Consider the following 25387-nt stretch of genomic DNA (forward strand, 5'->3'; position numbering starts at 1 on the left):
GGTCATTCTTGAGTCCATTTTCAAGGATTTTGAGATAGCTTTCCAAGGAAACTAACCTCACCTTCAAATTCCTTTCATGTTGAGAGATATGGTTGTTTTAGTGGGATAGTGTCAGAATTTCCCTTAGACCGAGTAAGGGCACTTTTGGGAAATCATGAGCAATGAACTTAGAGCCTCTTCGAAAAGCCATGAAAGGACTAGAATGTTTGTTTGAAACTTCATTTGACTAGCTTAAGGTCAGATTATCCATACTTATTGTAAAATGACCATTTTACACCTGGTGTGTCCTCGGGTTCAGGTAAGGACCCGGTTAGCTATTCGGATCCTCGGGTTTAGGTTGTCACAAAATTGGTATCAGAACTTTACGTTCAAAAACCTAAGGATGATGGGTAAGGTTGACCTAGATGGGAATTAGAAGTTGATTTAATGTCATTACATGCTTAAGTGCTATTTGTTGGGTTTATAGAAAGCATGCTTTAGAGTTTCGTGTTTATGCGCAAATAATTATGAGATTAATGCAGTTGTCATTAATATTAAGCATCTTTAAATGGTAATGTGTTTACATGAAAATTAACTATGTGATTAACAGGGTGTTTAAATGATTTGAAGTATGCTTATTTGTGATATGTTATGTACAAAGTGGCTAGGTGATTAGCTAAGTGATAGAGTTTTAAAACATGTTTGATTAATTACGTGCTTAACTGACAGAATGTTTATCGTTTCTTTAAGCATGCTAATAACCAAGACTGGGAATTCATTAAGCATGACATGTATGAGTTTGGCTGAGACTTATTTGGTTGATCGCATTTTTACTTGGTAGATGTTTTATTGTTGCGCAAGCATGGTTATATGATGAGTATTTTTTTATTTTGGGACATGTTTTTATGTCTAGGTGCATGATATGGTCATTTGTTCGTTGGTGTGTGGTTATTATAGGGAGCACGTTATAGTTGTTACCAAAATTATGTTAAGTATAATGATATAGTATATTTGTGTGGAAAGTTGCGACCTAGGAAAGTGTAGGGTTTTCTCATTTGAGTCAGCATGAGTTTTAGTCCCTATCGGACGAGTTGCGTGAATCTCTTAGCTTATGGATTAAGCTATATGACGTAATGTCACTTTTGACCATTTTCTTGTTGCTTTTATAGCACCGTACTTGAGGACGGCGTGTAGAGATGGATCCGAGTAGAGTTGAAGAGGGAGTGGGTGAAGGGCAGTCCCTACAAGACAGGGTCCCATTGGGACAGGGCCAAGGTGTAGAAATGGATGTTAATCCACAAGTACCGGTAGATGAGGCTTTGTTAACGAGGGCTGTGACCTCAGTTTTTCAGATTATGGCTCGTACCACTACTCCACAAGTGGTACAACAGCCAATTCCTCAACCACAGGAGATAGAGATGGAAAGGAACCTTCGGTGTATTATTTAGTTTGATAAGCTTATGAAGGATTCGTTTGATGGAGGTCCGGACCCATTGGTTACGGACAATTGGTTGGAATTGGTCGAGAAGCATTTCAAGGCAATGGCGGTGCCCAATGATTGGTTGAAGATCACATTAGCTACTTATAAGTTTACCAAAGATGCAAGGATATGGTGGAAGACCATAACTATTGCTCATGGCATTGACGGTATAAGTTGGGATACTTTCAAGGAGCTTTTCTTTGAGAAGTATTTTTCGATGACAAAAATGAGGGAATTGAGAATAAATTTTGACCACCTTGAGCAATGTGATATGACGGTGGCTGAGTATGAGAATGAGTTCACTTCTCTTTCATGCTTCGCTAGTGAAGTGGTAAGGGATGAACAGAAAAAGACTTGGAAGTTTGTTCATGGACTACATCATTCTATTAGGCTGAGTGTGGCGGCTTTTGAATTAGGGGTGTATTCAGAGACAGTGAGAAAGGAATTGATAGTTGAAGCTGAGGCTAATGATTGGTAGAGTAAGAGTGAAGGTGTTTCTTCTGAGAGATATGAAGAGAAAAGGCATAATAGTAATGCATCTTCTTCTCAGGGTCAGTAGATGGTGCGATCTGCACCTATTGTTTCAATGTTAATGGGGTCTCATCAGACCTAGGCAATGTGTTATCGTTATAGACAACCAGGTCACTTCAGGGCTGATTGCCCACGAGGCAGGCCTAGTTCCAATGTCTGTTTCAAGTGCGGTGAGTCAGACCACAGAAAGAAGGACTGTCTATTGAGGGGTGGTAGTGTAATTGACAATGTTGGTTTTCAGTAGGGTTTTCAGAGTTCACGACCCGCTAGGGAAGCTACCCCTGGAGCATCTTTTAGCCAGTCAGGTTTCCGTGGTGGTGGTTAGTGAGGACAGAGAGCCAGGACTATTAGTCATACTGAGGTACATTTCATTATGTATTTTTAGAGTTTGTGTTTTGGTTGGTTTTTATGCACTTTGCATTTTTATTATCTTATGTTGCTTATGTACTTAGTTTCATAAGTTGTATGTTGGTCTATCAGTAAGGTGAGTAGTAGGATTGACGCATATAGTAGTATGTTGGCATAGTCATGGGTGTTGTATAACATTTTGTATATGAGTTGCATAGGCATTAGGTATGTATGGTACATATTGAGTGTGATGTGGGATCACAGTTGTGGGAAGGTGTGCATGAGTATGGCATAGTTGTCATACATGCATTACATTGATGCATGGGAGTACAGATAGTGACCATTCCGAGGTCAACATTGTTTTGTGAGTATTGGTTTACAATTTTGAGGTGAATTTGTGACTTTACGGAAGACAAGCGGTAGTCTTATTTTTGGTGTCCTTTACCTAGGCTCAGGGTGGCTGTGTGTGGTTAACTCATACCAGGGGTGGCTAATTGACAATTATTCCCTAGCGATAAGCGGTTGACTTGTGCTAGTGGTTTTGACAGTTATGGTTTGGATTGAGCTGGGTGGTGACTATGATTGTTATTGGATGTCCCTGTAGAACATGACAGGGTTTGCATTGTGGTTGCTACTGACGGGTCTATGACCTAAAGGTAGGTAATTTTATGGTGAGTTCATTACATGTTTGCATTTTACGTGTTATTGTATTAGGGTTATGGCCTTAATAGCTGAGATTACGAGAAGATGTGTATGTGTGTGGGTTGTGAGTTTTGTAGCTACGGGCTAGCATCGGGACTGAGATATTTGTGGCATGAGTGAGTGACCATTTTATTAGTAGCTTAGTTATGTCTTGTAAAAAGGATTGGTTATGTCAGGGATTTGCTTGATAGGCTAGACTCGTTTTGATTCGAGAACGTCTTAAGTATTGATTCCTTTGGGATACAAGTGAGGTGTTAGAGTCGAGTTCTGAGTTGCGAGTCTCTAGTCTTAAAGAGCTTTTGATCTAGTTGTTATAAGATTTGAGTCTTAGAGGCCTTGTGATTTAGATGACGTAGATTTGATTGAGTATTTGGGGATTTAGGGCTTAAGCATATCGGTGACGATGTCATTGTTATTTGAGCATGGGACTGTCCAAAATGGACTGGCCAGATATTTGTGGACCATACCCCTACTCGAAACAAAATGTCAGGACATTGTTAAGCTTAACGTAATGATTGTTCATGTCATTAGAGACACTTACTACTTCAGAAAGCTTCGTAGTAGCTTGAATGAGGATATGCCATAGGCCTGTACTAGACGTTGGTAATGCCACCTTACTTGTGAGAACGCTATAGGCGGGTGCTAGGTACTGACGATGGTACCATGCTGACGATTATGCGTGGGCGGGTCCTAGATGTCGACGAGGTTACCATTCTTGTGAGTATGTGTTAACAGAGACTAGTCGCTAGTCAGATAAGCATATCAAGGAAGGTGTGTGTCATTTAATGATTGGTATGATTAAGGTGTGGAAGTATTCTTTTGGAACGGTGTTGGACTAACTGGTAGCAATGATGGTATTAATTTTTGGTAATTTATTTTTATGCATCGTTTTGTGTGTCGTGCCCCGATTAGCATGCCATGAAGACTCTGGTGGTCATTTGGGACATTTCTTAGAGTTAGAACTCTTAGAAATGTATTTTGGTGCATTTTAGCAATTTTTAGATTTTTGGGCCGGGATGTCCCGCGTCAGCCCTACGCTCGAAAATTTTGTGCTCAAATTTATTTTCTGGATTCATGTACATGTTATATATATTATTTGGTGTATAGGTGAAGGTATATGTGAGTTTTTGCATCAATGTGGCATGATAGGGTTTATTTGATTGTGGGAGGGCATTTTAGTCATTTTGGTGGTCAAAGGTGGGTCAACCATTTGATCACACTTGTGGGGGGACAAGATACCCATTTTTTTTTGTAGATTTCCCCCCACCACTTTTGAGCCACCCTTCTTCTCCCTTTTTCATCATTTTCTTCCATCATTATACATTGTTACACACTTTCAAGCTCACTTTTGAGCCATTTCTTGTATGATTTTAATGAAGTGATAGAAGGGAAGTTGAGCCTACATGTCGTGAGCTTTCTATTGATGCCATCATATTCACCTTTTGAGCCACTTGAAATTTCGGGTCTTGCTCCGAGTAGGATTTGAGAGAAAGGCTTAGAGGATATGTTGTTAGGCACGTTTTGATCTACATGATGGTCTGATTTTGGGGGCCATTGGAGGCTTCTTCGATTTTTGGCCAAGGTTTGAAGAGGGCTTTGTTGTGTCTTCAAGAGGGAAAGTTGGTCTCCTTCTCCCCCTCTTCATTTTGGTGGTGATAGATTGCATTTTGGAGGAGTTTCACAAGGAGCTAAAGCTAGGGTTTATGCATTCAAGAGGTAGGGGTGTCTTATTAATGGAGTCCTTGGTATTTTGTGAGTCCTTGTGTGTTGTTTTGTTGAGATAACAAGGCATAGTTTCCTTATTGTAGTGATTCATCATTTATATGGAAGATTCATGTCACTATCATGCCTTAGATAAAGCTTAATTGTGTAAATTACATGTTATCCATGTGAGAATGTGATATTTAAGCTTTACATGTTATGTTTGTGAGAATAACATGCTTAAAACGATTAAATTGCAAGCATACTTCAATAAGTAGAATTATTTCAAATTGTATGTTTGACGGAAAATTCCATGATAAAAGTGATTCAAATGATAAAGTTGTGTGTTCATGTTTAGAATGGATAATTGTTGTCTTAAGCATGCTTTATGGTTTTTAAATGGACTATGTGAGTTGAATGCTTCAATCTTGTATTGTAGGAGCATGCTAGTGTGTTATGTTTTTTTTTTATGATGTATATTGATATGTTCATTTCTGATGTGCACAAATGTGCACCACTTAAAAATACCACTTATAACAATAGCACATTCATCATTGCAAATTAATGCTAGAGTAGGGGGTTATCAAACCACAAGCATTGCTAGTTTATGGCAAACAGAATTATAAAACTACTTCCTCTATTTGATAAAAGAAATGATTTTAACTTTCATAAAACAATAAATAAAAATGGATTGAACTTATAAAGAAAAAGCTAGGGAATTGACTTCACTTTAACCTCGCAAACATGTTAAACTTGCATTCAACTTGGGGATTTAAAATTATATATATATAATGATGTGTAGAAGTATAAAACTACCACAACATTGTCAAGAAGATCACACATTTCAGGACTAAGCATAACCCATCAATGGTTGGCATGGTTCATCCACCTAAACTAGTTTATGGTATGAACTATCTTCCCTAGGCATGGCCTATCAAGGTCCTTCAATTGTATGTTGCAGCACATGAAATTAAATTAAATATCATAGATTATCTTCAGTTGGTATGGACCATCTACCTAACTAGATTAATCTAAAGGTGTAACATGGTCCATCTTCCTTAGGTATAACCTATATAAATGCTCAATTTCTTGCCAATATAACCATTCCATAAATTCTTTCCCATTGTCACTATAGGAAATCAAGTGTAATATTTGTATCAATATGATTTCTAAGACAAGAAAACAAATCAACTCGAACATATATTCATATGATAACACATGCATCAATTCAATGCAACATACATCAAGTCAATGTAACAACCTCCATGATTGAAACTGAATATATACTATAATCATCCCCAAATTGAAATACAAATCAAAACATGTTTACTTGGCCTAGGCTACATCAACTCCCTAGAGAAGGGGTTTAGCCTCTCATGAATATGGCAACAACCTCCATGATTGAAGAAGAGAAAGAATTCCCCTCTCTCACCATTGTTGCAAGCTCAGCCTCCAAGAACCCTAAAAATCCTCCCTCTCCTCTATCTTTATCCCAAAACAAAATCAAGACTCCTTTCTTCCAGCCTCTCCCCCTCTTTTATCCTCCCGTGAGTTTAAAATACCAAATCCCACATTTTAAATTCGAATCCCAACTCAAGATAGACAAAATTGAACTTAAATAAAATGGGGGCCCGTGGGCTCATGTCCGGAAGCGAAGAATGGTGTCTGGACATGAGCTGTTGAAGGATGTGGCATCTGGACGCCAGAATGGGTGTCTGGAAGCGAGCTGCTGGAGGATGGCGTCGGGATGCCATTTCTTGCATCCGAATGCTAGGCTTTCTACTCTGACACAAGCTTCTCTCTTTAGCTCCAGTTATTTCCATCGCCTCTTCATGTCATTTTCATTTGATGATCACTTGGAATGTAGGCCTGATATGACTTGTGCTTCAAAAACCCTTTAAAACTTTATTCTTATTCCTTATTAGCAATAAGGCCTGCAAAAACATAAAAACATAAAAATGTAGTTAATTTATATAAATAGATCAAATAATGGGCTTAACTAATGTAATTAAGGGCGCTTAAATATGCAATATTTGACGCTTATCAGACCCCAAACTTGCATTTTGCTAGTCCCTTAGCAAAATAAAATTGCAACACAGACTTCTCCTCTTTCATGGAAGTGACGATTGTATTTAGCATATACAACAAGCCTTTTAAACCCCTAGGTATCCCTAGAGGACGAGTTCAGTCTCGTGAGGGTGTACCAGAAATGATACCCACAAACACTAAGCAACAAGGCTCATTCTAGTATACATTGAAACATATGACTTTGGGGAAAACTCTATAAAAAAGACTACAACAAGTATGCATACAATGACATCTCAAAACAATATTCAATTTCTAGCCCTCATGCATCAACAGACTAGTCCACATACATGATCTTCAACATCTCATTTATAATAGAATTTCATCTTAAGATCCTTAGAAGTGAACCGAAATTTCATTTTCTTTTAAAATGTACTTTTAACCCTTTTATGGCTCATTTAACATTTTCCCATCCTTAATCTATCTTTTGAAATCATAATCCAAGGTATACATTTATTTGAACACATTTTGTGGGTTTTTATTTTATTTTTTATGTATGACCATGTGCAATGTCTAAGTTCCTTAAACTCTCTAACCACCCCATGTAACAAGTGTTGAGCCAACGACTCCCAAAGCAGATGGTCTTATGGCATTAAGTGTAAAGACACTCCTAAGGGCGTAATAACTCAGAATGGCTAGGCTACAAACTCAAACTAATCATATGTCTTACATTCTTTCCTTGTCTTCCTTTTTAATCAGTTGACATGTTAAAAGAATGTAGTTTTTTTTTCTTTTTTTTTTTTCAATATGCCAAGGATTATTTCATTTATCCGACTTACTAATTCAGGGAGTCAATTAAGTAAAACCACAAGGAGGGGAATGCAATTTTCGGTGTGCTCAATGTGCATTGTGAAGTCACTTAGAGACGAAAGACTCCAAAATAAAATATTTAAATCATGCAATGGACCTTTTTCATTTGAACAATCATGCTGACAACTTTCAATCATTCCTTGATATCCTATATAAGCATATAGGCTATATTAATCACATAAATTCCCCCCCAAACTTAGTTCCAACAATGCCAAAAGTCCTTTGCCTAAACATTTTTATTTTTTTATTATTATTATTTTTTTTTACTATAAACAATTCAACCATATTCAATAATGACAATCTGCCTATTCTCAACACCCCCAAACTTAAATGATACATTGTCCTCAATGTATGAAAACAAGTATAGAAACTAAGCATGTATAGAAGTGTAAAAAGAGATAAACTACCAAGTGCGAATCTTGGACTTCAGTGCAACCATTGGTAGTGAAACAGCGAAATATCTTCCCCTAAACTTGGACCTAATAATCTGTTCAGAAAAAACTATACACCAAGCATAAAAGCATAGACATTTATAAAGATATAAATATAAAGTACTACGTCATACTTTATTCAAAACTGGGAAAGAAAACCAAAATATATGCACATCAAAAAGTGCACCCACAAATGTCATGCCAAACATGGCCCAAGTCCTAAAATTATTCAAATCACACAAAACAAAAGTAAATAACACGACTAAATAAAACTAAAGAGATCCAGTTCACCCTACAAATTGGAGGGTGAAGTGTCGGCTCCGTTTGGAGCATGATCATCCATCGATTTCACCAGTTCGAGCAAGAAGTTGCTCCTTCCAATCTTTGAAATTGTAAACCTTCTTTATAGTTTCCCGCTTCTCATTAGATGGAATAACCAACCCTTGGTTCTTAATCAGCTTCGTGATGAGATAAGGAAATGGAAATGACCAAGTCATAGAACTTTCCTTTCTGCGGACAATCAATTTGTTATAAACCTTTAGGATTTGATTCATAATCAAAGTGGGAACTGAAAACCAAAATTCATTCTCTGTGGAAGAAAGACAATCCAAAAGAACACTGTTATTTGCTGTAGGTTTCCCAATTGGAAGAACATTTGTAGCCAGTAAAACCTCAATGAACCAAATTCGGGGTGGAACGAAAGATCTTTTAGGGGAAGTGCTATCTAAACTTTTGAGATTACTATACGCTACTTCTTTCAAAACATCGGTGAGGTCATCTAATAAATCAATAATATCTGGTAGATGAGCAAAGAGAGGTTAACCGTCCACATCGATTGGTGAGTCGATTAGACATCCACAATATCCTCTAATGTAACCAAACACATGGTGCCATCAATTTCAGTGAAAACCTTGGTTGGTTCCTGCAGTTTGTTTGAAAGATTCTAGTAAAACTGACGAACTAAACGAGGATGAACCACATTATGACATGGCTGAAAAATGGATGTTAATCCCCGTTTCCTAAGATTTTTTACTGCCAGTCTGTATCAACATGTCTACGAAAGACATTCCTAACATCAAATGTAGTTTCAAATTGAAGAGGCCATTTAGACCAATCCGGAGTAGGAGTGTCTTCATAAGAGTCATTCGAGACAGGAGGGCGCTTAGAAGCAGAAGAAGAAGCCATTTGAGTGAAAGAAGTTGGTTCAGGACTTTTGTCGAACACATGGTGTGCAAGACTGAAAAGTAGAGAACACTTGTGAAGATTAGATTATTTGAATCTACAATCGTGGATCTAGAATGAAAACACAACCTTTCTTCACTTTAAATAGAATTAATTTCCCACATGATTAAGTTCTAACCTTCATCTCTATGAATAATTCTAGAATTGAAAGATTGAAAAGGAAAGAACTTACCTCAATTTGGAGATGGAAACCTTGCCCTCTTTGATTGAATGATGATGATGGAGGAGGATGATGAAAGAGGATTATTTGATGAAAAATGGAGATTGGGAAGGTTAAAGACAAATTAGAGAAGGTGGGTAAGGTAGGGTTGGAAGGTTTTACACGTAGGGTTTGAGGATGGAAATGAGGATATGCAATTGTAAAAAGAGGGTAGCAAGTTATAAACATAAGACTGGACTCAGGTCCCTTCAAATAGGCCTTCTCGTCTAGACGCAAGCCATGGCGTCCGGACACGAACTGTAGTGGGGCGCTGAATGCTCGATTGTGGGCGCTGAGGGTTGAAGGTGCTGCATTGGCGTCCGGATGCTGGTGGTGGCGTCCGGACGCGAGAAGCATCAGGTGTCGGCGTCTGGACGTCGGTGGTGGCGTCAGGACGCGAGATGAGGCTATAATTGGCTTTCGGATGCTAGGGATGGCGTCCGAACGCGAGTGCTACTGTAGCTTTTGTGAATTGCTGATCAAAGACACCCAAAAATGTTATCAAACCGTTGTATGACTATAGAGACCCACTATGGCCACTTGAATGGACATGTAAATGATTCTTAAAGAATATGAAGTGGGAATTCTATTTAACCATTTGTAGAGAATTTTTGGTTTATGATAACAAGTAGAGAAAGAAGCTTAGAATAGAAAGAATTGCTTCCTTGGAATGCTAAATTTAATGTCGATAGCTAAACATTATGGGAATCCTTTTAGTCTTTATAAATTGGATCTGTTAAGATAATAGAATCCATATATCCAACCAGGACTAAGTTATCAATGTAAGGCTTAAGCTGCTGACCATTAACCTTAAAAAAGATTCCCATTCTTCAGGTCTTTCAGCTCAACTGCACAATAAGAGAATACAGAAGTGATCAGAAAAGGACCTTCCCAGCGTGATCGAAGTTTCCCTGGGAAAAGTTACAATCTGGAATTGAAAAGCTAAACTTTTTGACCTGAAGTAAAAGACTTCTTAGTGATATGTTTATCATGGAATGCTTTGGTCTTTGCTTTATAAATTTTTGCATTTGCATAAGCCTCATTCCGGATTTCATCTATCTCATTGAGCTGTAATTTTCTGTTAGAGCCAGCCTGATCAAGATTAAAATTAAACCATTTAATGGCCCAAAATGCATGATGTTCTAATTCAACCGGAAGATGACATGCCTTACCGTAAACAATCCAGTATGGTGACATGCCAATTGACATCTTAAACGCAGTTTGGTAGGCCCAAAGTGCATCATTTAGTCGTAATGACCAATCTTTGCGGTCCGGTCGAACCATTTTTTCAAGAATATGCTTGATTTCCCGATTAAAAACTTCCACTTGACCACTTGATTGAGGATGGTAAGGCGTGACAACCTTATAACTGATAGAGTATTTAAGGAGAACAGATCGAAAATAACGATTGCAAAAATGAGATCCTCCATCACTTAAGAGTGCTCGAGGTATGCCAAATCGACTGAATATATTCTTTTGAATGAACTGGACCACTGCAGTATGGTCGTTGGTTATGGTTGCCTCAGCTTCTTCTCACTTAGATACATAATCCACTGCTAGGAGAATGTAGATATAACCATATGGAGATGGAAATGGTCCCATAAAATCTATTCCCCAGACATCAAAGATTTCGATGATTAAAATGGAGTTCAATATCATCATATCCCTTTTAGACATAGCCCCAAGCTTTTGACATTGCGTACAAGACTTGCAAAAGTTATAAGCATCCCTGAATAATGAAGGCCAATAAAATCCACTCTGAAGGACTTTATATGAAGTCTTTTTGGCACTGAAATGTCCTCCATATTCAAGAGTGTGGCAGAATTTCAAAATGTTTTGGACTTCAAATTCAGGAATACATCTCCGGATTATTTGATCCGTGCAATACTTGAACAATTTCGGGTCTTCCCAAAAGAAATTTTTGATTTGAGCGAAGAACCAGTCTTTCTCTTGTTTAGACCATTTTGATGGAGTTTTTCCAACCGTAAGATAGTTGACAATATCAGCAAACCAAGGAGGTGACTCATGAGAAATCTGGAACAATTGTTCATCCAAAAACGGAGTCATGAACTGAATATAAATCAGAAGTGTTCTCAATAAGAAGCCTAGAAAGATGGTCTGCAACTACATTATCAGTTCCTTTTTTGTCCTTAATCTCAATATTGAATTCTTGGAGTAAGAGTATCCAATGAATGAGGTGAGGTTTGGTCTCTTTCTTCGTAAGTAGATGTCTTAATGCGCATGATCCGTGAAAATGATAACCTTGGATCCAAGCAGATATGAATGGAATTTATCCAAGGCATAGACAACTGCTAGCAATTCTTTCTCAGTTGTTGTATAATTCATTTAAGCATCTGACAAAGTCTTACTAGCATAGTAAATAGCGTGAGGAGTTTTATCCACACGCTGGCCCAAAACAGCACCTAATGCATAATCGGATGCATCACACATGATCTCAAAGGGGAGAAACCAGTTAGGTGGTTTCATGACTGGGGTAGAAGAAAGTAGCGAACGAAGCTTCTTAAAAGCTTCCAAACATGCTTCATCAAAGTCAAAGTTAGTGTCCTTTTCAAGAAGATGGCATAAAGGTCGAGATATCTTACTAAAATCTTTAATGAAATGGCGGTAAAAGCCTCGAGATATCTTACTAAAATCTTTAATGAAATGGCGGTAAAAGCCTGTATGACCAAGAAAAGATCGAATTTGTCTCACTGAAGAGAGAGTAGAAAGGCTATAAATTAATTCAACTTTTGCCTTATCGACCTCAATCCCTCTTTTAGAGATAATATGTCCCAATACAATCCCTTCTTATACCATAAAGTGACTCTTTTCCCAACTTAAAATCAGATTGGATTCTTTGCATCTTTGAAGGACGAGTGACAGATTATGAAGACAAGAGTCAAAAGAAGATCCAAAGACAGAAAAATCATCCATGAATACTTTAAGAAATTTTTCGACCATATTAGAAAATATGGATATCATGCATCTTTGAGAAGTGGCCGACGCATTGCACAACCCAAAGGGCATGCGATGATAAGCGAAAGTTCCAAAAGGACAAGTGAAGATGGTCTTCTCTTGATCGTGAGGATCTATAGCCACTTGGTTATAACCAGAATAACCATCAAGAAAACAATTGTAACTCTAACCAGCTAATCTCTCTAGGATTTGATCAATGAATGGGAGTGGAAAATGATCTTTCCTAGTTACAGAGCTTAATTTCCTGTAATCAATGCACACACGCCAACTAGTGGTAGTATGTTGTGGCACGAGTTTTCCCGTTGAATTTTTAACAACAGTGAGGCCAGACTTTTTTGGAACAACTTGAGTTGGACTCACCCACTTGCTATCCAAGATGGGTAAATGATTCCCGCATTTAATAGCTTAATTATCTCTTTCATGACAACCTCTTTTATGTTTGGATTCAACCGACGCTGCACCTCTTGGGAAGGTTTAGCTTCTTCATCCAAAAGAATGCGGTACATGCAAATAGAAGGGTTAATTCCTTTTAAATCAGCCACCGACCAACCAATAGCTTCTTTGTGCTCTTGTAGCACTGCTAGAAGGCTATTTTCTTGATCTTTTGAAAGATTCGATGCAATGATGACCGGAAGAGTTTTGTTTACACCAAGAAATACATACTTGAGATTGACCGGAAGTAGCTTTAACTCAAGTTAAGGTGGAGATTTCAATGAATTAAGGGACAGAAGGAGTGTTGGAAATTAATAGAAGAGATTCATTTGGCACTTTCCAAGGAGGAAAGTCCGAGATTACATTGGCTTCAAGCAAAGTGTTGACCTCACAAATGGATTAATCAATATCATAATTTTCAAAGTCAAAATGAGCCAAGCAAGTCTCAAGAGGATCTTGACTTAAAATAAATTAGAGAAATTCTTCAACCATTTCATCAATGATGTCAAGAGAGAAACACTCATATTCCCTTTGAGGATGTTGAGAAGCACTAAAGATGTTAAGCTTTACCTTCATATTTCCAAAAGAAATATCCATCACCCTTATTAGGCAATTAATTAAAGCATTAGCAGTGGCTAAGAAAGGCCGACCAAGGATCACAGGGATATGTTTTATTGGATTATGGACTGGTTCAGTATCTAGAACCACAAAGTCTACTAGAAAGTAGAAATTGTCCACCTTGATAAGTACATCTTCAATGATACTAAGAGGTCGCTTTACAGATCTATCTGCAAGTTGTAAAACAACTGAAGTGGATTTAAGTTCTCCTAAGCTAAGCTGTAAGTATACTTAGTAAGGAATCAGATTTACACTTGATCCTAAGTCAAGGAAGTCATTTTCTATCTCATTGTCTCCAATGACACATGAGATTGTCAGGGCACCCGGATCCTTAAACTTTGGAGGTGTATTATGTTAAATGATAGCACTCGCTTGCTCAGTTAACCTCACATTCTTTGGAATATTGCTCTTAGAAATGCGTTTTTGAGTACACAAATCTTTAAGAAATTTTGCATAAGGTGGAATTTGCTTAATGGCATCAAGGAGAGGAATGTTGATCTTTACTTGCTTAAAGACTTCAAACATATCCTGAATTTTATCGCCCTTTTTCCCAAAATGTGTGGACTCTATGAGGCACTGAGGAAAAGGAGCCTTTGGCTCATAAGATGTCTCAACATTTTGGATTGGCGGATTTGGAATTTCTGGACTATCTTTTAGATTTTTAGATGAAGAATGGTGATGATGGAGTAAATCGATGATGGCCTTAGGAGAACTACCTTGAATCATTGGGGGTAAGAATTCCAGCTTTTTCATAAACCTTATTGTCCACAACTCTTCCACTCCGAAGTGTGGTGATTGTTTTAACTTGCTTAATATTTGATCCACTCGGAGGAGTGATCTCATTAATCATATACTGCCCTTTCGGGTTCACTACAGTTTGAGTTGGAAGTTTGTGAAATGGATTTATTGAATTAGCCATTTGTCCCAGTTGGGTTTCAATATTAGCTATTAATTGAGAGTAAGTATTAATCAATTGCACAGTTGATTGCAAACCACTAAGAGTAGCCATTATCTGCTTATTGGAATTTATTAACTTATCCAATTGAGACTGTTGTGAAGGAACATGATTCTGATTTGAAAATTTTGCATTACAGGAAGGAGGACGATAGTTTGAAGAAGCTTGAAATGGCCGGTTCATGGACTGAGAATTAGATTGATTTGATTGTCCATGACCTTGGAATGATGAATTTTGTGGGGCTTGTTGCCTCCACGACAAATTTGGATGATCTCTCCAACCCGGATTGTATGTATTGGAATAAGGATTATTTCCAGGGTAAGAGAACATGACATTTACCTATTCTGGCATACTTTTAGAAAATTGCTCCTGTGTGGGGTAATCTTCTGCATTATGGAAAGTACTCATGCAATGTGCACACATGGCACTTGATAAAGAATTTTGAGAAGATGAGAGATATGGTGCCACAAGCTAAAAAACTTTGTGAGCTATAGCATCCACTTGAGAAGATTCTTCCCTAAGAGGTCGTGATTGACATGGATTTGAGGGTTTAATCACATTTGATGTAGAAGCTCTACGAGAACCATGTTACATAGAATTTTTGCTTATGTTCTCAAGTAGAGTCCATGTATCATCTGGATTTTTGGACACAAACATGCCCCCACATGAAGAATCAATTAATTGTTTATGTGGTTCTATCAAACCATCATAGAAGGCTTGTACCAATTGCCACTTTGGAATTTGGTGATGCGGACACTTCCTCAGAAAATCTTGAAGTCTCTCCCACGTCTCATAAAATATTTCCCCATCAATTTGGGAGAAACTTAGAATAGAACAACATGTTTGATTGGTTTTACTCACAGGATAATACTTTTAAGAAATTCGTGTTGCAATTGGACCCATGAAGTGATGGAATTAGCAACAAGAGAGTTCAACCAATATTTTGCTCTATCTTTCAAAGAGAATGGGAAGGGAAGCATATGAAGTACATCTTGGGGAAAATCCCTTATCTTGATAATGGAGCAGATTTCCAAAAATTCATCAAGATGTTTATAAGGATCCTCATTATCAAACCCGTGATATGTTGGAAGCATTTGAATTGTGGTAGATTTGATCTCATAATGATGGGCCTCAACATTAGGCATGACAATGCATGATGGAGATATGTATGTAGAGGGTACAAAATGGTCCCTAAGAGTCATTGGTGCTAAATTTTCATTTTCAGCATTAGGATTTCCGAGATTATCATGTTCATTAGCCATTTTATCTACTTCAATTTCAAGTTCTCTTAAAATTTCAGGATCTCTAATGTTCCTTCTTTGTTGCCTAAGAGTTCTTTCAAGTAAAGCGATATCAATTGGTTCCTCAAGATGTGGTAAAGACAATAATCTACATCCTACCATCAACCATCAAACACAACTATCACAACAACCCTTCACCAATACATCTACATTTGGTCCCGTTCTCCTCAATTCAATAATAATTAAACAAATTAAATTGGCCACGACAATGACCTAAGCTCTGAATAAAACAATAAATTTGCAATAGCCTCGACAAGGGCCAACAAAATATAACTAGGAATTTCAAAAACTTACCTAAAGTCCTTAAGACTTCAAATTTTGCAATTAAACCTTCTGGAAAGTCTTTAGTCCCTACCAACACCAAAACATCAAAACACATGAAAAGATATATACAATCAAATAATGAAGCAATTTTTAAATTCTGATTATAAAACCGTTTGCAATCCCCGACAACGGCGCCAAAAGGTTGATGTGCACAAATGTGTACCACTTAAAAATACCACTTATAATAATAGCATATTCATCATTGCAGATTAATGCTAGAGTAGGGGGTTATCGAACCACAAGGATTGCTAGTTTATGGCAAACAGAATTATAAAACTATTTCCTCTATTTGATAAAATAAATGATAAATTGATTGGTTTGTCACTTAACTTACGAATTTAACTTTTATAAAACAATAAATAAAAATGGATTGAACTTATAAAGAAAAAGCTAGGGAATTGACTTCACCTTAACCACGCAAACATGTTAAACTTGCATTCAACTTGGGGATTTACAATTATATATATAAAATGATGTGTAGAAGCATAAAACTACCACAACATCGTCAAGAAGATCATACATTTCAGGACTAAGCATAACCCATCTTTGGTTAGCATGGTTCATCCACCTAAACTAGGTTGTGGTATGAATCATCTTCCCTAGGCATGGCGTATCAAGGTCCTGCAATTATATGTTGCAGCACATGAAATTAATTAAATATCATAGATTATCTTCAGTTGGTATGGACCATCTACCTAACTACATTAATCTAAAGGAGTAGCATGGTCCATCTTCCTTAGGTATAACATTTATAAATGCTCAATTTCATACCAATATAACCATTCCATAAATTCTTTCCAATTGTCACTATAGGAAATCAAATGTAATATTTGTATCAATATGATTTCTAAGACAAGAAAACAAATCAACACGAACATATATTCATATGATAGCACATGCATCAATTCAATGTAACATACATCAAGTCAATGCAAATACTTCTAATTTATGAAAATGAATATATACAATAATCATCCCCAAATTGAAATACAAATCAAAACATGTTTACTTGGCCTAGGTTACATCAACTCCTTAGAGAAGGGGTTTAGCCTCTCATGAATATGGTAACAACCTCCATAATTGAAAAAGAGAAAGAATTCCCTTCTCTCAACATTGTTACAAGCTCAACCTCCAAGAACCCTAAAAATCCTCCCTCTCTCTCTATCTGTCTCCCAAAACAAAATCAAGACTCCTTTCTTCCAGCCTCTTCCCCTATTTTATCCTCCCGTGAGTTCAAAATACCAAATCCCGCATTTCAAATTTGAATCCCAACTCAAGATAGACAAAATCGGACCTAAATAAAATGAGGGCCCATGGTCTGGTGTCTGGACGCGAAGAATGGCGTCCGGACGCGAGCTGCTGGAAGATGTGGCATCCGGACGCGAGTTGCTAGAGGATGGCATCCAGACGCCATTTCTTGCGTCCGGACGCCAGGCTTTCTACTCTGACACAAGCTTGTCTCTTTAGCTCTAGTTGTATCCATCGCCTCTTCATGTCATTTTCCTTTGATGATCACTTGGAATGTAGGCCTAATATGACTTATGCTTCAAAAACCCTTTAAAACTTTATTCTTATTCCTTTTTAGCAATAAGGCTTGCAAAAACACAAAAACATAAAAATGTAGTTAATCTATATAAACAGATCAAATAATGGGCTTAACTAATGTAATTAAGGGCCCTTAAATATGCAGTATTTGGCACTTATCAATTTCATGAGGCTAGCTAGATGCATTCTTGGAGGCATTTTAGCTCATGCATTTGGTAGAGAAAGTAGCGAAGGAAAGGGGTGATGTGAGAAGGATGAGATGTATGTTGAGAAAGTTTGTGATCGACGGAAGACAAGCGGTTGCCTTGTTTCCAAGTTTTCGGTAGCTAGGCCTCAAATGGCCGATGAGAGGTAGCCTTATGCCAGGGATAGCTAGCCGGTGGACCAAATAGTGGACAAACGGCTGGCTTGTGCCATTTAGAGTTAGTGGGATATGGTGTGAATGTGGTTAAATGGTTTGGGTTAAAAGGGATGGGGCAAGTGTGCTTAGGAAGAGGTCTTGGGGTTAGTTTAGAGATAAGACATGGTATAAGCATTGGTTGCATTGATGGCACTTGATGGACTTGTTTATGTGTTTATATGGTTATGCTATTTGCAAATTGTTGTTGTTAATGCCATATATTGATAAGCTTTTATTATTTTTCCCATAATAGCATAACCCCTTGTCTTGACCTCCTTTTCCTTATGTGTTTACTCACTTGGCTTTAGATGCCATGCCTTAGGCATTCTCTACTGAGCGGTGGTGCTCACCCCTTATTTATATACATTTTTAGGGTTTTGGAAGCAAGATGGAGGATGGGGTGTACTTACTAGCTTAGACATTGGCATATTGATCACTTTGATCATCCCTTGTAACAAAGATTTTTTTTTTTTTTTTTATGTAAAGCATAGTATGAACTTGTAATATTTTGTAATCATTTTAAGGGAATGTAAGGCCATTGTTTTATTGATGCATTAAATCAAGCATGTTATTGTTTTGACTATAACAGGATATGAATGTTTCAAATGATGTATGGGTTCCATTTTGTTGTCATTATAGTCTTATATATATCATGTTTGAGTAGGTTGGAAAGTACCCAAATGACCTTCCATAGGACCTAAGAGGTATCCATGACCGCTTTTCTGGACATTTTTCAAGGTTTTGGTCTTCTGAAACCGATTCAACTTTCATAGAACCAATTCAAGGGTGTAATTGTTTCACGTTTGGGCATTCTACCCATGTGAAACTGGTTTAAGTCCTCCAATGCACTTTTTGGCTTTCACAATTTGGCAACTTGGATCACCTGACTTCATGTGGTCATAACTTCTTCGTTCCAAACCCAAATAGGGTCATTCTTGAGTCCATTTTCAAAGCTTTTGAGTTAAATTTCCAATGAGACCAACTTCACCTTCAAATTCCTTTCATGTTGAGAGATATGGTTGTTTTAGTAGGATAGTTTCGGAATTTCCCTTGGACCGAGTAAGGGCACTTTTGGGAAATCATGACCAATGACCGTAGAGCCTCTTCAAAAAGTCATGGAATGACTAGAATGTTTGTTTTAAACTTCATTTGACTAGCTTAAGGTCAGATTATCCATACTTATTGTAAAATGACCATTTTACCCCAAATGTGTCCTCAGGTTCGAGTAAGGACCCGGTTAGCGATTCGGACCCCCGGGTTCGGGTCGTCACATGATCATTTCTATCAGCCGACCGATCCTTGTGTTTCAGCAGGCCGGTATATGGCTGTCAGCTGGCTGATTCTGTCATTTGCATCTGTAGTTGTGTTTCTCCTGTGTTGTTGGAATTTAAGGTGTTTGTGGGCCTTGGGATGAGGTACGGGTTATGCATTGACTTAGGAAAGGACGGTAATACCCTTAATTGACCTCAGGTTCGGGTAAGAACCCGGCTAACGGTTTGGACCTACGGGTTTGGGTCGTTACATTATTGAATTGTGTTGTGTGACTGAGGACAATGCTTGTTGTGATGTAAATATTATATGGACTCCCAATGCATGACGCCGATTTTTTTTCCATTCCTTTATGTGTTACGTGGCTCAAAGGAGTCTAAAGCTGACGCCTTAGGCAACTTCTACTGAGCCGTTGTGCTCACCCCTTATTTCTATCATTTTAAGGACACGAAAAGGAAGTGGTTGATGACGTTCCACAGTAGGTTTAAATTGGACTAGAAGTTTATTTTGCTATTTTGTAGCCAAAGTCTGTGTATTTTGTTATCCTTTGTAAATAGAATATTGATCTTTTGTAAAAACTTAGCTTGTTGTATTCAGTACTGAGACTTATGAACTTTTGTCATTGTAATTATGTTTAATAGACTGTAAGTTGATGTAATTGGAGTACAATTCTTGTATGTGAGTACGGGACTGTGTATAAGATAGGTACTTCTATGTTCTAGATGAATAGGATGATGATGGACTATTTTGAGAAAGTTGTTGATTCTAGAATGTTACATATTGTTTTCATTGACATTGGATATGATGGTATGGACTTAGGTGACATCGGGTTCGGGTAAAGACCCAGTTAGCGATTCAGATTCTCGGGTCGTTACACTTAGTCACACAAATATACTCCAAATAAAAATTTATAAAGTGTAATGATGCCGAAACATAATCCCGTGCACGAAAAATCCGAGTGTGAGTCCCGCCCAGGACCTCCCGGCCCGAATATTCAAAAAATGTCAAAATGGCCAACAATGCATTTCTAAGAGTTCTGGACTCGAAGAAATGCCCCAACCAACTCTCGGAACTCACACAGCACATCCCATGGTGCACGGCATGCAAAATGAGACGATGAATAAACAGATTCAGAAAAATCGAAAAATCTCTAAAATTTGAAAAACGAAAAATTGCGAAACGTCACATAAACTATTGTAAGTGTACCGGAGAAGAAAGAAAGAAAAATATATAATACTATACATTAGGTTAAATTTTATATTATAGGATCCTAATTATGTTGTTCATGTCACAAAATATGAAATGAAAGTGATATTATAATTTTCTAATCCAAGAAGAACATTATTAAAACATATATGTCCACTTACGTATTTGTGTTGAACACATACAGAATCAACTAGATGTTGAACAAAGAGAGGGAAACCGAACAAGATGAAGAGTGCATGTTATGATGGATATAATATTTAGATTAAGATGGATACCGTCCATATTTCTGCGTCGTACACAAAGATTTGAGCAATCTTCCTCGCAACGTTAGGCCAATCTTCCTCGCAACATCAGTCTTTTAGCTCCTCTAGACAAAATCCTCGATATTTCTTGTACACAAAACTTGCTTTCTTTTCATGTGGAATCTCTAACCTCATGGATCCTAATGATGTTGGTCATGTCACAAAATATTAAATTAGAATGATATATGATTTTTTAATATAAGAAGAACATACACAAATATAGTTACCCACTTGTGTATTTGTATCGGACACATACAGAATCAATTAAAAGTTGAACAAAGAGAGGAAAGCCGAACGTGATAAACAATTTTAAGGTGAATCTAATATTCAGTTTAAGATGGATACCTTCAATATTTCTATATAACCGTCGCGCATAAACCTTCAGGATTTGAGCAATGTTCGGCCAAACTTCCTCGCAGCATCATCAATCTTTAAGGTCCTCTAGACAAAATACTTGATATTCTTGTACACAAAACTTGCTTTCTTAATTTTCATGTGGAATCTCTAACCTCATGGATCCTAATGATGTTGGTCATGTCACAAAATATTAAATCAAAATGATATATGATTTTTTAATATAAGAAGAACATAGAGAAATATATTTACCCATATATGTATTTGTATCGAACACATACAGAATCAAATAAATGTTGAACAAGATAAAGAATTTTATGGTGAATATATCTAATATTCAGTTTAAGATGGATACCTTCTATATTTCGGCATAACATTCGCAGAAAAGCCTTCGGGATTTGAGCAATTTTAGGCCAATCTTCCCCTATTTCCTCGCAACATCCATCTTTTAACTCCTATAGACAATACTCAATATCCAGTTCTTGTACACAAGACTTGCTTTCTTTTCTGCAGAACGTTTGACCTCTTGAAAGATATGTCACACTCAATTATTTTAAAAGGATTGAATTCAAATATCATTAAATTATTAGATTAAATTTTAAGTTATAGGATCCTAATTATGCTGTTCATTTCATAAAATATTTAATCAAATTGATATATGATTTTCTAATATAAGAAGAACATTGCAAAAACAAATATGTCCACTTAAATATCAATATCGAACAGAGACAGAATCAATTAGAAGTTGAACAAAGAGAGAAAAACCGAACAAGATGAAGCTTTTATGGTTAACATAGTATGCAGATTAACATGGATACCTTCCATATTTCGGCATAACGATTGCACATACACCTTCAACATTTGAGTAGACTTAGGCCAATCTTCCTCCATTTCCTGGCAGCATCCGTCTTTTTTAACTCCTCTAGAAAATACCCAATATCCAGATCTTGTACACAAAACTTGCTTTCTTTTCCTGTGGAATGTTTGACCTTTAGAAGAGATGTCACACCCAATTATTTTGAAAGGATTGAATTCAAATATCAATTAAATTATTAGAAAAAATTCAAGTTACAGGATCCTAATTATGTTTTTCATGTCACAAAATATTAAATCTAATTGATATATGATTTTCTATTATAATTAGAACATGATTCAGGATAAATAATATAAGAACATTATAAAAACATATATGTCCACTTATATATCTGCATCGAACACAAACAAAATCAATTAGAAGTCGAACAAAGAGAGGAAAATCGAACAAGATGAAGCTTTTATGGTCAATATAATATTCAGAATAAGATGGATACCTTCCATATATATTTCCGCTTAACAGTTGTACATAAACCTTCAGGATTTGAGCAATCTTAGGACAATCGTCCTCCATTTCCTCGCAGCATCCATCTTTTAACTCCTCTAGACGATACCCAATTGTCAGTTCTTGTACACAAAACTTGCTTTCCTTTCAGTGGAACGTCTGACCTCTTAGAAGAGATGTCACACTTAAATATTTTAAAAGGGTTGAATTCAAATATCAATTAAATTATTAGATTAAATTTTAAGTTACAGGATCGTAATTATGTTTTTCATGTCACAAAATATTAAATCAAATTGATATATGATTTTCTAATATAAGAACATTACAGAAACATATCTGTCCACTTGTGTATTTGTATCGGACACAAACAGAATCAACTAAAAGTTGAACAAAAAGTGGAAAACCAAACAAGATGAAGAGTTTTATGGTGGATATAATAATTCAGATTAAGATGGATACCTTCCATAGTTCGCATAACAGTCGCACATAAACCTTCAAGATTTGAGCAATGTCAGGCCAATTTTCCTCTATTTCCTCGCAGCATCAATCTTTTTAACTCCTCTGGGCAATACTCAATATCCAGTTCTTGTACACAAAACTTGCTTTCTTTCCCTGTGGAACCTCTGGCCTCTTGGATCCTATTGACGTTTTTCATGTCACAAAATATTAAATTAAATTGATATATGATTTTCAAATATAAGAAGAACATTACAGAAACATATCAGCCAACTTATTTATTTGTATCGAACACACACAGGATCAACTAAGACTTGAACAGAAGAGAGGAAAGCCAAACAAGATGACGAATTTTATGGTGGATCTAATATTCAGATTAAGATGGATACCTTCCATATTTCGGCATAATGGTCGCACTTAAACCTTCGGGGGATTTGAGCAAATCTAAGGCCAATCTTCCCTTAATATGCAGTTCTTGAACACACTCCTTCATGCAGTGATGTCCATTTCAGGCAATAAACAACAAAAAATTTTGGTGTGATGTGAGCTTGCCTATCCACTTTGTTAAACTTATCGAATTTCCAAAGTTCAAAAAAAGAATAGCAAGCGATTGCAGAGTGGCGATGCGTTGGGACCCGAAAGAAGAGACTACAATTTCAGTTATCCTATGATATCTAGAGATGTTAGGTTCCTGAGGCCTTGAAATTGCATGCCATTATCATCCCCAAGTGACAAATCAAGCTCTTGGCAGTTGCAGATCCGCAGGGACTCGAGGGCAGTGGGATGTTGCATCCCTCTAGACAATTAGAAATCCATAATTCCTGGAGAGAAGGCAAACGTTAAACAACAATTATTTACCAACTGACGAACGGAGTTCATTACAAGGCAAAGAGCAATATCATCGTTAACAGATCAATTAAAACAACTCTTAAAAAGAGAAATAATCTACCAGCTCACCAACTACGGAAAAATTTAATAAAGGGATAAAAAGCAAGCCAACTCCTCTGAGTATTGCCCAAAAGGCTTTTCTGAGGTTATGATTTTAATACTTTTACAGAATGGAATGGATAATACTGGATGGCAGTAAAAGAAGTGACTTTCGAGCACTAAAAATTACATGAGAAGCTTCACAGACTCAGCATATTTGCTATAATTATAGTCACAAGCGGAAAGCAACAACATCTAAAGGAGTGAGTTGAGCATTGAAAATGACACGAGAAACTTCACAGGCTTTGGTTATTTGCATTAAAGTGAAGTGAATCGAGAATTCTTCTTCAATTTGCAGACTGTGGTAGCATACTCATCTCATCTATTTTCACCCTTTTTTCCCCGGTAAATATCTATCTTCACCCTTTTGTCTTTCGTTGTTTACAAGTTTAGAGCAAGCTTGTGACAATCCAGATTTTTAAAATTTTAATTTATATTTATTTCATAATTTTTAGTCAAGATTGGATATTTAATTTTAAATTAGAGATTTTGAATTATTGATATTTTGTTAATTAGTGATTGTTTTTGAAAATATAGTTTTGTTATATATATATATAGCATCTGTGGATTGAGATAAGAAGGAGCAGGTGGACGAATTGATGGGAGAAGAAAGAGATTAATAATGTTGATATGATTTTACGGGACCCACAAATAGAGAAGAAATTGATTTGGTTTGTGCTGCATTTATATATATATATATATATATAGTGCATCAGATGGAACAAGGGCTGCCAGCGAAATGAGAAAGAAGAAAGATAATAGTTTGCGGGTCCCACCTAAAGATGATGAATGGGTTTGAACTTTGAAATGATTTTCTTTACCTAAGATATATATATAACTCCTTTTCATAATAATTATTAATTTGAAAAATTTTGATTCACTGCAACCTTTTATTTTTGAATCATTCGCTGTTACTTTTAGTCATATTCCTTTAATATATTTATATACTACCTATATCACATACTAGAGGTCTATTTTGATAATTTTGACTCAAAATTTTTGGAGTTGACAACTAAATAGGACAGAAGGAGTATACATATATAATCTGATAGAAGAGGGGGAGCACCAAGCCGAAGAGAAAAAAGGAGAATGGAAATGTGATTGTGATCATTCGCGAGGCCCATTGGGTACCTTTTTGGGCAAAGTTGCTTTGTGCTTTGGTTTTATGCACGTGGGCTTGTCTGATGTTGGTATATGAAATGATGTTGATGGAGGCATATGGTGTACACTAATGTTGAGTGTCGGAGGAATATTATCCATATATTATAGGTGTTTGTCTTGTGAGTTTAGTATGCAAACAGAAAGAATATATATATATATATATATATATATATATATATATATATATCTAGAGAGAGAGAGCCGAGAGTGCATAGAGAAGGCCGAGATTGAGAAGGCACGGAGATAGTGGAGAGTTACAGACGAGGCCGGGAGAG

The 25387-nt window shown here is 36.7% G+C and overlaps 1 long non-coding RNA gene across 2 annotated transcripts; it reads right to left on the reverse strand.

Moving 5' to 3' along the window:
- Positions 1–5918: 5918 nt before the first annotated feature.
- Positions 5919–23845, reverse strand: LOC132295055 (uncharacterized). Of its 2 annotated transcripts, XR_009478297.1 has the most exons (8): positions 23354–23845; positions 22968–23146; positions 22009–22674; positions 21546–21715; positions 21182–21355; positions 20810–20976; positions 8044–16141; positions 5919–6675 (listed from the first exon to the last, which is right to left on the reverse strand). It is a non-coding gene; the product is annotated as an uncharacterized LOC132295055 (long non-coding RNA). The 2 variants fall into 2 exon arrangements; XR_009478298.1 differs by having other exon boundaries at positions 21546–21697; positions 22009–23146.
- Between the last annotated feature and the right edge of the window lie 1542 nt (positions 23846–25387).

The sequence above is a fragment of the Cornus florida genome, unplaced genomic scaffold, assembly GCF_030987335.1.
Source record: "Cornus florida cultivar Cherokee Brave unplaced genomic scaffold, ASM3098733v1 CherokeeBrave_3.0.0_Hap2_Chr02, whole genome shotgun sequence".
Taxonomy (NCBI): domain Eukaryota; kingdom Viridiplantae; phylum Streptophyta; class Magnoliopsida; order Cornales; family Cornaceae; genus Cornus; species Cornus florida.